Source organism: Triticum dicoccoides, chromosome 3B (assembly GCF_002162155.2).
Source record: "Triticum dicoccoides isolate Atlit2015 ecotype Zavitan chromosome 3B, WEW_v2.0, whole genome shotgun sequence".
Lineage (NCBI taxonomy): Eukaryota > Viridiplantae > Streptophyta > Magnoliopsida > Poales > Poaceae > Triticum > Triticum dicoccoides.
Genome location: NC_041385.1, coordinates 278,626,419 through 278,639,086, shown reverse-complemented (window position 1 = coordinate 278,639,086; position 12,668 = coordinate 278,626,419). Strand labels below are relative to the sequence as shown.

Here is a 12,668-nt window from a genome sequence, read left to right as displayed (position 1 = left end):
CCCACAAACTATCCCCGCCACACATAATCGAGACTCTTCCAGATTGCACACTTACACCGTTGGGCAGAGAACCAACTACAACCCATCTAACCACAACCACAGTGGATAGTAACCCACTTTTAGTTGACAAAGCACCATGTCCACCACAGAGTACCCCCACACGAGCAGTTTGTAAAGCAACTTCAGTGCCCAAAGCACGGAGACAACCACAGCTAACCCAAACTCCACGTTTAAAGCAGAAGAGCAACTGTTCTCAGGTCAGATTCCATAGCTATGGTCCATACTCCTTTGCTGTTGCATCACTATATTTACTCATACCAACTACTTTCGGATTTGAAGGATCCAATTGAAACTCCAATGGCGCAACAGGTATGTTTTTAAACCTATTTCTTTAACTGAATTGTTGTTCTAACTTCTTACTCTATGTTGATTTCAGTTTCAGTTGTATAAACAGTTATGTTCTCATGTGATGCACATTACAAGTGTTGCCAATGTTGTGTAGTTTCTCACACTTATATTATGTCTATGCTGTTGTGTCTTAAAAATATATGAGTTGAACTATGTCTCTATCTTGATTAGGCAACATAAACTAGAATGATATGGACAATACAGTGACCATAGTACATACATATATGTTTGTTTCATGTTCTTATCTTGTCCACCTTACTACTGAACCGGTTTACTAAAATGACTTTCGTATACTACATGCTAAACATGTGATGTGTCTGCTTGTTTCTCTTGTAGTATGCAAACAAAATATTAGAGAAGAGCACCCCACTGTGCAATGGTAGAAAAAGTAATCCATATAAGGTTCAAGATAGTGAGACAACCCTCTTGGTCTCCAAGAAAGGTGATAAAAACGATCTTGTAGACAATGAGAAAACCCCACAGTCCTGCATTGATGTAGTGTTCGAGTTATTGGCCAGTACCGCTGGCACAAGCTCTTCAAACTCGCCGCCTGAATCACTTCGGCTTCTTCAGTCTCAGCTTCAAGCTGTGCTATGGCAAGAAGCCGAAGGACTGAGAAAGTCCCTGCAGAATTTAGATGCATACTTTCTTGTGCAACAGCAGGCGCTGGAGGATTTAAGCGCCAAACAAGAGAAAGTTAATAAGCTTGCTAAGCATCTTGCCAGCATTATGGGTACCTAGGATATTGTTTCTTGAGCTATTATGAAGTGGTTTCAGTTCTGGACTTGTTTTTCTGCGGCGTTTATATGCTGCTTTGTTCCCTATATTTACACTGGTGGCAAACTTTGATGTCCAGTGGATGTAACATGTGTAATAGCCGTGATAGCCTAGCGTAATTTGCTTGCTTATTTATTTCCTTGTTGTCTTATTTATTTGTTTGCTTGTAGTCAGTACAGTTCTTTTTCTATGGTTTGCTAGTGGTCGCAATAACCTATTTTTTAAAACTAGGCCACAATAACCATGGGCTACATATTTACTGTAGTGACACTGGGCCTCCTATGGGCCGTAGAAACTATGGGCCTTCTATGGGCCGTAGAAACAATGGGCCTTCTACGGGCCGTAGACACAATGGGCCTTCTATGGGTCGTATCATCAATGGGCCTTTTTGGGCCGTATGATCGATTGGCCAAGCATGGGTCAATAACAGACCACATTATGGTCGTAAACAGGCTAGAGTTGGAATCGTCCGTTCATGGGCCAACCATAACGGGTCGTCGTTAATAGGCCATATTTGATGACGCTATGAAAATGGCCCAACGTATTAACGGGCCACTTACGGGCCGACTGTACCAACGGGCTGAATTTGGCCCACAAGCAGAAAATGACAGTAACGGGCCGTAAGTAACCGAATGCTGGAAATGAGCCCAAGAATAAATGGGCCCTGAGAAGGTCGAAAGATAACATGGGATAGAAACGGTCCAATGGAATAATGGGCCGCTAATGGGTATAAAGTGATACATTGTTCATTACAGGCCAGTTTCACCACGGGCCGTTAATGGGCCAAGAGTTACAAAGGGCCTCATATGGGCCGAAAGATATCATGGGCCATACATGGGCCGGAATCATATTGGATGGCCTAGATGACGCTACTGGGCCTAATTCGGATAGGCCGTAATGGGCCCTGGGTTAGCGGGCTGTAAATAGACTATATGCGAATAGGCCGTTAACAGGCTTTCCATGGGCTAGCCGCCACCTTTTGACAAAGTAAAATGGGCCGGCCTTTTCATAGGAATGGGCCTCTGTTGGGCCGTGCCACGAGTCGACGTATCATAGGCTCCTTGGGTCCACTGAGTGGATGGCATATGTCCCAACGGTGAGCCGACACATGTTTCCTCCAGCCAATGATGATTTTATACGTGGAAAATCCCCATTGGTCGGGGCTTTTAACGGGTTATTGGATCCAAAACCTGACCCGATAGCTTAATGGCGTTCCGTTAGGGTGGATGCCACGTGTCGGTCACCCTTGACGAAAGCACTTCTGTGACGCGCGATTTATCGTCATGAAAGTGGACACTTCCATGATGATAATTTTGGTAATGTCATGGAACACTTCTATGATAGCACAGGTATGACTATCTTGATTCTGTCATAAAATCATCATGGATGTACACGCATGACAGAAAACATGACCTACTGTGACAAACACGTGTCATCACAGAAGTGTATTTTTTTTGTAGTGCCAGAAGGGTTCCGGAGTGTATCGGTACATACCGGAGTATGGGAGGTGAGGGAGTCCTGGATTAGGGGGTATCCGGACAGCCGGACTATATACTTCGTCCGGACTATTGGAGCGTGAAGACACAAGACTCAAGACTCCGTCCCGTGTCCGGATGGGACTCTCCTTTGCGTGGAAGACAAGCTTGGCGATCCGGATATTATATTTCCTTCCTTGTAACTGACTCCATGTAAACCATATCCCTCTCCGGTGTCTATATAAACCGGAGAGGTTGGTCCTTAGAGGGAAGATCATAATCATAATCATCATAGGCTAGCTTCTAGGGTTTAGCCTCTACGATCTCGTGGTAGATCAACTCTTGTACTACTCATATCATCAATATCAGTCAAGCAGGAAGTAGGGTTTTACCTCCATCGAGAGGGCCCGAACCTGGGTAAACATTGTGTCCCTTGCCTCCTGTTACCACCAGCCTAAGACGCACAGATCGGGACCCCCTACCCGAGATCCGCCGGTTTTGACACCGACATTGGTGCTTTCATTGAGAGTTCCTCTATGTCGTCGCTGCAAGGCCTGATGGCTCCTTCAAGCATCAATAACAACGCGGTCCAGGGTGAGACTTTTCTCCCCACACAGATCTTCGTGTTCAGCGGCTTCGCACTACAGGCCAATTCACTTGGCCATCTATAGCAGATCGACAGCTACGCCCCTGGCCACCAGGTCAGGTTCGGAAACCTAAACTACACGGCCGATATCCGCGGAGACTTGATCTCCGACGGGTTCGGGCCTACACCAGGAGCGCCGGACAATCATGATGAGCACGGCTTAGACCTGTTGTCGGATAATGCTTGGGATACCGCCCCTGCAAGAGCCCCGGGCCTAAATTCGGAGCAGATTGCGCCGCCCAAGGACGGGTGGATGGACCCCGCTGTGCAAGCCACACGCCCATCGGTGGTAGAGCCGAACACAGGCCTCACCCCCAAAGAAGCCTGTGACACCGGACCCCCGGACTCGTATCCGGCTGTAGGTTCCAGTCCGCGCGCTCCCGAGCCCGCCGAACCCGGTTGGGCTCCGGTAATGGAGTTCACCGCTGCGGATATCTTCCAGCACCCGCCCTTTGGCGACGTGCTGAACTCTTTAAAGTCTCTCTCTTTGTCAGGAGACTCTCGGCCGAACTATGTCCGGCTCGAGTGGGAAGCAGGCGATGAAGGAATTCGTTGCCCACCCACCACCCACTTCATAGCCACCGTCGATGACTTAACCAATGTGCTTGACTATGACTCTTAAGACATCGACGGTATGGACGGCGATGCAGGAGAAGAACAGGAACCACCGCTCACGGGGCGGTCGACGGCCACCTCCTCATACGATATATATATGGTGGACACTCCGAAGAAAGCCAATGGCGACGAGGCAATGGAGGATAACCCCTCAGGGAGGAAAGCTAAGCATGGGCATCGTCAACGCCGCTCCAAGCCCCGCCACAACAATACCTGCACAGGAGACGAAACCAAACCGGATAGTGCCAAGGATGAATACAACCCCGAGCAGCCTGCCTTCAAGCAGGCCGGACTGGCCACGGTCGGATACTTGGAAAGGAACAACTATATGCCCCCCTCCGAAGACGAGCTAAGCCTTGGGAATGACGAATTCAGCGTGCCTAAGGATCCAGTGGAACAAGTTCGCTTCAAGCGACGGCTCATGGCCACGGCGAGGAGCCTGCAAAGGAAGCAATAGCAACTTAAAGCTGACCAAGATTTGCTCGTGGACAGGTGGACCAAGGTCCTGGCCCCCGAAGAATACGGACTCGACCGCCCCGACAAAGGGCACACACGGCATAATTTGCTACCTCAACCTAAGCAAGAGAACCCAAGGCACATACCCCGACGTCAACACACCACCACGGTCCAAGACAATACGAAGGATACACGAAGCGGCATGCTCAAGCCTTGGCGCAATTGTCATAAACGTCAAGTCAGGGAAGTTGGTGCCAAATCCCGCAACTCCCAGTCCGGTCAGCGGACAAAGAACAGCTCAAGCCTATCCAGCCCGAGCAACATACTCGATCAACCATGTGAAATTCATGGTACTCCTAGAGGACGGCCAAGCATACCAATAGAGAATGCCGGATCCTCAAAACAAAGCGGTCGGTCGTGTGCCGGAAACAATGAGGGGAGGATTCCAACAACGGCGAAGTCATAAGAAGATCCTCCACAGCACAAAAGTACGGCCGATCTTCCCCGATCACATCGACCGTCCGGACAACATCAACCACAACAATTTAATTGCACTACCTCTAGACCCAGTAGTCTGGGGGCTCCACCTCACATAAGCCCCCACGGGTATGAAACCATAAATAACATCTTCTAAATGATGACAGGTGCAAAGGCCAAGTTTTATTGGCCCACCACTCTAACAGTTGTCTTCGGATCACCAAACAAATACCACGCCAAAGAATAAATCTTCGGCACTTTCCCCTCATACAGTAATTACCATATGTTAACGGGACGAACCATGTTGACTAGATTTCACGTGGTAAACCATTAGGCCAGCCCCGTGTGATATAGTCAGATCTACGGGCAAGGCCGAACCCCACCCTTAGAGAGGAAATCATACCGCTGCCGGAGTAGCGAGACGTGCCTGCCTATCGAATTTTGATATGGCAGCCAACTATCCGGACACCAACTGAGGAGTCCGCGCTATTTTACGGAATAACGGCTGGGTTAGCTAGGCTCCGATCAGGAACCCTCGGTCCAACCACAAGAGGACGTTCAGCCGCCCTCAAGTATTGGCCTTTACAAACTAACCTTGATGCAGAACAGGATTGGCGACGTGGAATCAGCCCAAACACACAAGGGCAGGAACACACAAGCGACCCCCCCCCCCAAAAAAAGGCAGTCCGGATTCACTTCAGATCCACTCACATCCGCCTCCAGTCCGGCCATGACAAGTTTCGCCAAAAAACACCTCTTTTCATAATCATAAATCATACTCATATGCATAGACATATCATCCTACTACAGTGCGTAGATTAAAATAACACTTACCGGCTGTCATAGACGCCACTTTCTCCCTAAACGGCACCCGTACGTCGTATTAGGCCCCACTATGCCAGGGGCTTCAGAATACTCATAATACGACAAAGTCCAGCCACCCTCCCGGTCGCTCGGCACCCCGAACTTATAGCACTACCAGTGGACCCGTTGCGCCAAATGGCGCAGAGACCTGCTGATTACATGTTAGCGATGAAAAGAAATTCATGGTTTAGTTAATTTTGTTACGGGCAAGCACATATGGCAACAGATATAATCTTTCTTAGTTGAGGAAAGCGGGGGCTTGCTGTCTACAATAGATGTACATACACATTTAAATTTGGTAGCATAGAGTTCTATTTGGAACATAGATGTATATATATATGTTGTGAATTACATGTTAATGTTCACATCTATTTGTGAAGTGTTGTGAATCAATATAGAAATATTCTCGATCATTTGCAAAATGATAAAATCAATGCTTAGAAACATTAAACTTTTCAAATCATGTTTTTTCGTTTAATTTAGGAGAATATGATGTTGACTTAAGAGTTGCTAGCGAAAAAGTACTTAGGAATGAGTCAGCAATTAATAGATCCAATACACTCAAGTGACACAATAATGCTTACTTAAGATAATGATAGCATAAATCACTGTGCCCAGTTCTTAATAAGAGTGGTCAATTACATCATATAGTAATTTGGATATAATAGAAGAGGTAGAATACGATAATACATACGGAAGTCAACAAGACTAATTTAACAAAAAGCGTCTTTCCTTGTAAACAAAAGATGGTTGAAAGTTTTTTATCTTGTTCATGAGCCCTTTCTTCACTGGTCACTGGCGTGGATCCATGCTTTCGTGAAACAATGCTCTCCTTTGTACATGTAACATAAGAACTATCTGCTAAAAAGACAAAAGATTAATGCATTTTCCTGACTACATGTGTTAAACCATCAAAGTAAACAATTCTGGATTTGTATGGGTACAAGCATAGAAGAAATAAAACTCCACATTCATCATGGCTTAGTTGCATTGTTGCATACTATTGCATTAATAACCATATACACAGCTTCACCCACCAAAAAAATATACACAGTTCTTATCCCATTCACGTATTTTCTTAAGAGCCACATCGTAATTCAATCACATTTTTATTTCCTGCTTCGAATCATGCTACTATAAATAACAAAGGGGACATCTCCTAGCAAGAATATCAATACATGTATAGAAATTAAAGTAACAAATGTAGATATGGCCATGGACAAATCAGTGACATATCTTCATCCCGGAGTGCACTCTATGTATAGCCATATACGCATTTTCATTTCTAGGGTACATCATAGATATATGAAAATAAATTGTAATGCATATTTTGTTGGCATCACATACTTGTACACGATACTCAGCCTTTGGTAATTCTAAATCTCTTACCATAGCATCTAGTATAATTCTACAAGGAACTTCGAGTACTGCTAGAGCACTCTATGGTTTTCAATGACACGATATAATAGTTTCATTTAGTTTCTAATAGCACAGAAGCACTATCGACCAACTAGAAGCATATTGCACATTGCACTAATCTTGCATAGCTAAGCAGGAAGAAAACAACAGAAATCAAGACTGGAGGGGGGAGAAAGATTGGACGAAGAGGCCATACCTATGATGATTCATCTACTCCATATGGAAGCCATCATCGTACGCCACCGCTTCCATGAGCCACCGGGCAAAGAGGAGGCGTGCGTATGTGGGCCAGCCAGATCCGGTTGATGCTTCCATGGAGGCTCGAATTATCACACACTGCTGAGTTTAATATAAGAAAAAAACTTATAAGCTAAATAGGTGTAATGCTCCCTGAAATAAGATATGTAGCTACATACTATCTGCAGACGACTACCTTGATTCCTGAATCACATTAATCAAGATGATAGTGGCAGCAGGAAACTACTAATGTTAATCACTTGAAGATAGGACAGAACAATAATTTATCTCTTGGAAAGTTTGAAAAATACAGTATGCCAAGATCATGTACCTCGATCAAGGGCTCTGATATGGAAACATTAAGCTGCTTGCTTGAATTTAGCAACACAGAGTACTGGGAGATACATCCAGTGCATGATCAGCACATTTCAAAGTATATTTAACTGAATATATGAGGGCTCTATGAAAGGCTCCCACATAACCTACACACATATAAATTGTTATTCCTTTACCATAAAAAAACATGATACATCGGACAGCAAGGAACCATAACTTTACCTTGTCGATGTTGCTGTAATTTATCAGAAAGTCAACAAAAGCATAAACTTCAATCTCAACACCCATTTGACAAAATTGCAGTGACGAGTTCTTCACCAAGATCTCTATAACAGGCCTATGACTGCTCCACTATCAAGAAAGCATTACCAAAAACCAGAATTAGCCAAATGTTGAAGCTGAAAAAGAGGATACGCCAATCAATATATTTGAGTACCAAAAAAAGGAAATGTAGACATAAAACAACTGTTGTCTGATCAATTAAAAAATGGATGATTTTTTGTTAGGTACAAAGTAAACTTCAAAGTCATCTTACAGATTTAGTTGCAAGGTTGACCAAGCAAAGCGAATGATCCATTACTGCTGAAGGTACATAATAGTGTTTGGATGGCACCAGCTAATGTTTCATTCTGTGATATTTTTTACATTAATCAGCTCGCTTCAATACTCCATAGTGCTCCTTTCTTAAAAGCAATATATCTTCATTTCAACATTACCATAGAAAATATCCTATCAAAATATGCTCGGCACATATCAAAAACCACACATATATCTTTATTTGATCATGGAAAAAGATGAAACACACATGAGCATGTAGATGTGAACATATCAAATACTTGTTTTCATGAATATCTTGAAGTATCACAGTCCTATACTTTTTTTTGCTGGAAATCACAGTCCTATACTCAAAGGCTGATCTACAAATAAGTAAATAAATTATTTCTTTCTTATACATCATATCAATGTACAGAATCCCAGCCTGCAAATAAAAATTCTCAGATATGTGCATTGATCTTTTTTGCTGTTATTATCCTGGCCTCTATCTCATCTTTTACTGTTAGTTTATACTTCAAAGTAAAATACACGACATTGATCTTCATATATATACATGTCAATAATTATTTTTGGTCGAAAGTAGCATAATCTAAATGGTTGTTGGGTTATTCCGCTGGATTAGTATAATTTAGGTGATGACATACAGTCAAATATCATAAACTATGTACTGTCATATTCACATTTATATTTTTCTAATGCCGACTACAAAAAACAAATTGTAACTCGCTAGTCTAAGCGATGTTGGTTCTTCTGTAAACATCTCTACCTTTTACATGGTTGTCCTTCATCTGTCCCGATTAAAACTGAACAAGATTGCTCTCTCCTCGTCATACTGAAGCTCGTCCATTCATTTTCGTCCAAGCTAAAGATAACCTGCAAATAAGAAACAACAGACAACTACAGAATCTGTTAGAGCCCAAATTAGTTAATCAAATTTTAAAAGATCGACAACTACCAATGTGACACTAATTTACTGTCAGGCAGGTTACATTCAACGAGAATGAATCTAGCCTTTAGTTGCTGGCCACATGGGGGTCACTGGCCTCATGGGGCACAACTTTTGCGATTCCTGTGCTTAAACCCTGTCTGCAACCAGCAGCCATAGCCTGGAGGATCATGACTCGTCTCCGCCTTTTTGGCCTACGCATGTCGAGGGTGGAGAAGACTGAGAAGCAAGTGATATTAAATCCCGCTGTCCATGAAGCATATAAACATACACATCACAATGGGTAGGGATAATGAATAGAAAACTACAAAAGCTAAAACAAATTGTAGAATTTCATATGGGATACCACAAGCATCAAACTGCAAATAGCAAGAAACCAAAGCAGAACCCCGCCTCCTAAAGAAGAGCTTCAATAAACTTAAATTGTCATCCTATCAACTAATCTACACAGATGAGAACCTTCCGAAATGTCAGCCTCTCAGCCAAGATACTGATGATATTCAGACCTTCACCAAAAGGAAGTAACTTCATCAGTCGTGACCTATGACACATATATTTCAAAATCAAAACCAAAAGAAGTAACTTCATGAGTTGTGACCTATGAGCAAGTATATATCTGAATAGCAGGTGAAAAGAAATCAATCTCTGAAGGTTCTTGCCATATGTATGCCGGCTAGACATCTTTGCTTCAAGCAAATCTTTTAGTGCTTTTATGTTTATGCATCTCAAATTCTTTCCATTTGCATCCCTTCTTCTGCTAGTTAATACAAACACCTAACTAAAATACATTTGGAAAGGTCTAGAGAGATCTCAGGAGAAATTCAATGATATTAGCCAAAAGTTATGCATAGAGGAGGCACCTATTTGTCACATGCAATTCTTATTACATCCAGTCCTTCATCCAGCGTAGCAAGATGGATCCATATCCATAATTGGCGTTGTAATGAACTGCGGTTTCTTTCAGAAACTTAGTCTGAGAATTGGACAAATATGCTTGTGTACAACAGAAAGAGTGAGCGTGGGTGGTATCGAGTTACCATGGCCTCCAAAACTGGTATAACAACGGAAACAGGCATACACATCCTGCTCACACGCATACACGAAATATAAGCAGCACGAGAAAGAACAACACACAACGCCCGACCATATCCGGAATATTTAAACGATCAGCACGACATACATATATTTAAAAGATCACCAAGGCAGACATGACACAGAAGATACTGAAAGTATAACACACACATGTAGTAGAAAGGAAAGAAGAAAACCTTGATGAGTCGAACGACGCAGCGACAGAAGAGATCGTACAACCTGCGAAATACACAAAAAAACAACCGGTCAGAGCAGAACGACACATAGGCATGCAATGAACACTCGCCGATCACAAAAGCAACAGAACGGCCTATTTACTCGAGGCAGCAAGCATAAGCACGTTGGTTAAGCAGCGGGACGGACGAGAAGAAGAAGCGCCAGCGACAGGAGAAGTAGGCTGAATGGTAGAACAAGCGTCAACACACACGCATTTCATCAAACATTCTATAGGCAAGCAAAAGAGGAGTGGACTAACCTCAATGAGAAGGAGAGACGGACCTAGGGCTCGACGCAAGCGACAACAGGAAACTGTACCAAACTGCGCATGAACGAAACAAAGGTAAACATGCGAAATTAGCAGGACGAATCCAAAACAGCGGCGAAGAACATCCGAACCAGAGAAGGACGAACCTCAACCAGCGGCAACCATCGAGCAGAGGAGGCCCATCAGAACAGAGCATGGGGCTGCCGCATCTCGGCCACCATGCGACATGCCGAGGAAAAATATCCCGGTCCATCTCTCCTTTCCCGTCACAGTTTCATTCATCTTTGACTAACATGATTAGCACATCAACCGAGAAAATAAGAGGAACGATGAACATCACATGGAAAAAACAAGAATGATAAACATCACCTGAATAGGAGACGGGGTAGATTGATTGGGCTATTTGTCCTCGGCTGCCAGTGGCGTGGTCGGAGGGCGATTCTTCTCCCAGCCGGCAGCGGCGGCCCGGAGATCTTTGTCGACCACGCGCACGGCACGGAACAGCTTGTCGTGACGGGAGGCGGCGCGGCCGTGGCGGCCGCCTGGACGAGGCCCTTGGCTCAGTCGCGGGAATCGCTGAAGGCGTCGAGGCAGCGGTGGAGGTCCATGAGCGCGCGGAACATCTCGTTGTGGCGGGAGGCGGCGGGGCCGAGGCCGGCGGCGGCCACCTGGACGAGGCCGTCGGCTCGGTCGCAGGACTCGCTGAAGCGTCGACGCAGTGGTGGAAGTCTGTGAGAGCCACCGTGCACCCGGGCTCGCGGACGGCGGCGACCGCGTAGTCGACCAGGGCGTCATAGGCGCCAGTCCATCTCTCTGTCTAAGTGCAGATGGAGGTGAGGCACGCACGATGCATCGGGTAGCTGCAGTCCATCTTCTCTCTCCAACTGCAAATGCAGACGAGAGACACAGAAGTAGCAGACAAGCGGGACCAGAACAGCGGCGGCCCACCCGTCATCGCGCTAGTACAAATGCGTACTAGAACAACAAGGCGCGCGTTGCCGCGCCCGCTATCTTGATGAAAGAATCTCAACACAATAGGAATATCGATTAAGAAATTGAAGGTATAATTATCAATTGAGATTTGAATTACTGTGTAGAAGTCAACCACGTGAGATTTTAAAAAAATCCTTCACAAATCCATAAGATACTGCGAATATTCAAAAGATTGACAATGTGATTTAATTATGACTTGTGTTGTGAAGTACGCAAATAGGACAAAATACTGGATTTAGCATTTGAACATTAATACTTATGAGCATCCTCGTATGATCATCTAAATTGATATAATGAAGGTTTGTGTGCATCACTCGATGTAGAGGCTGAGGGCTTTACCTTAATTTTAAAAAATAACCTAAATTCACATAATAGACTATATATTGTAGCTATTAGATCAAATGGACCACATAAAGAGCTAAATATGAGAAGGAAGAGTGCCAGACCTGCTGAAGCTAATGAAATAACTTTGAACTTTCTGAAGTTATTATGAAAGCGGCTGTAGTGGGAAGACGACTTAACTTATAATCTGTATTAGTTGTCATGCAAATTTACAAAATCTAGGGTACATGTCTAGGGCTCCATTCAACATCACAGATTTCGAATAGAAGAAATGATATCTAAGGTACCAAATAAGCACCTTAGTCATCTCAACAACAGCATCAGACCATCCATTATTTTCATAGTGCACTGTATATTTATCCCTTCCATCAAGAAGCTAAAACAATTATATGTGTATAAATTGTGTTAGCATAAGAAAATAATTGCACCGAGGGCTGCATATTATCTTGCAAGAACTTGGCTTGTACCTTAGATAACATGGTCAGAGAGTGCATTGTTTTGAGAACTTTCATTTGGGTTGTTGTGTCATCAGAGTTGCAAGTCGGT

At 44.1% G+C, this 12,668-nt stretch overlaps 1 long non-coding RNA gene across 38 annotated transcripts; it reads right to left on the bottom strand.

The window, feature by feature from the left end:
* Window positions 1-6,298: 6,298 nt before the first annotated feature.
* Window positions 6,299-11,647, bottom strand: LOC119275902. Of its 38 annotated transcripts, none has more exons than XR_005135967.1 (10): window positions 10,934-11,647; window positions 10,779-10,841; window positions 10,622-10,700; window positions 9,221-10,522; window positions 9,032-9,138; window positions 8,246-8,439; window positions 7,933-8,108; window positions 7,706-7,856; window positions 7,334-7,473; window positions 6,299-6,576 (listed from the first exon to the last, which is right to left on the bottom strand). It is a non-coding gene; the product is annotated as an uncharacterized LOC119275902 (long non-coding RNA). The 38 variants fall into 38 exon arrangements; XR_005135968.1 differs by having other exon boundaries at window positions 8,246-8,339; XR_005135982.1 differs by lacking the exon at window positions 8,246-8,439 and having other exon boundaries at window positions 7,933-8,061; window positions 9,032-10,159; window positions 10,249-10,294; window positions 10,480-10,522; window positions 10,644-10,700.
* Window positions 11,648-12,668: the final 1,021 nt, after the last annotated feature.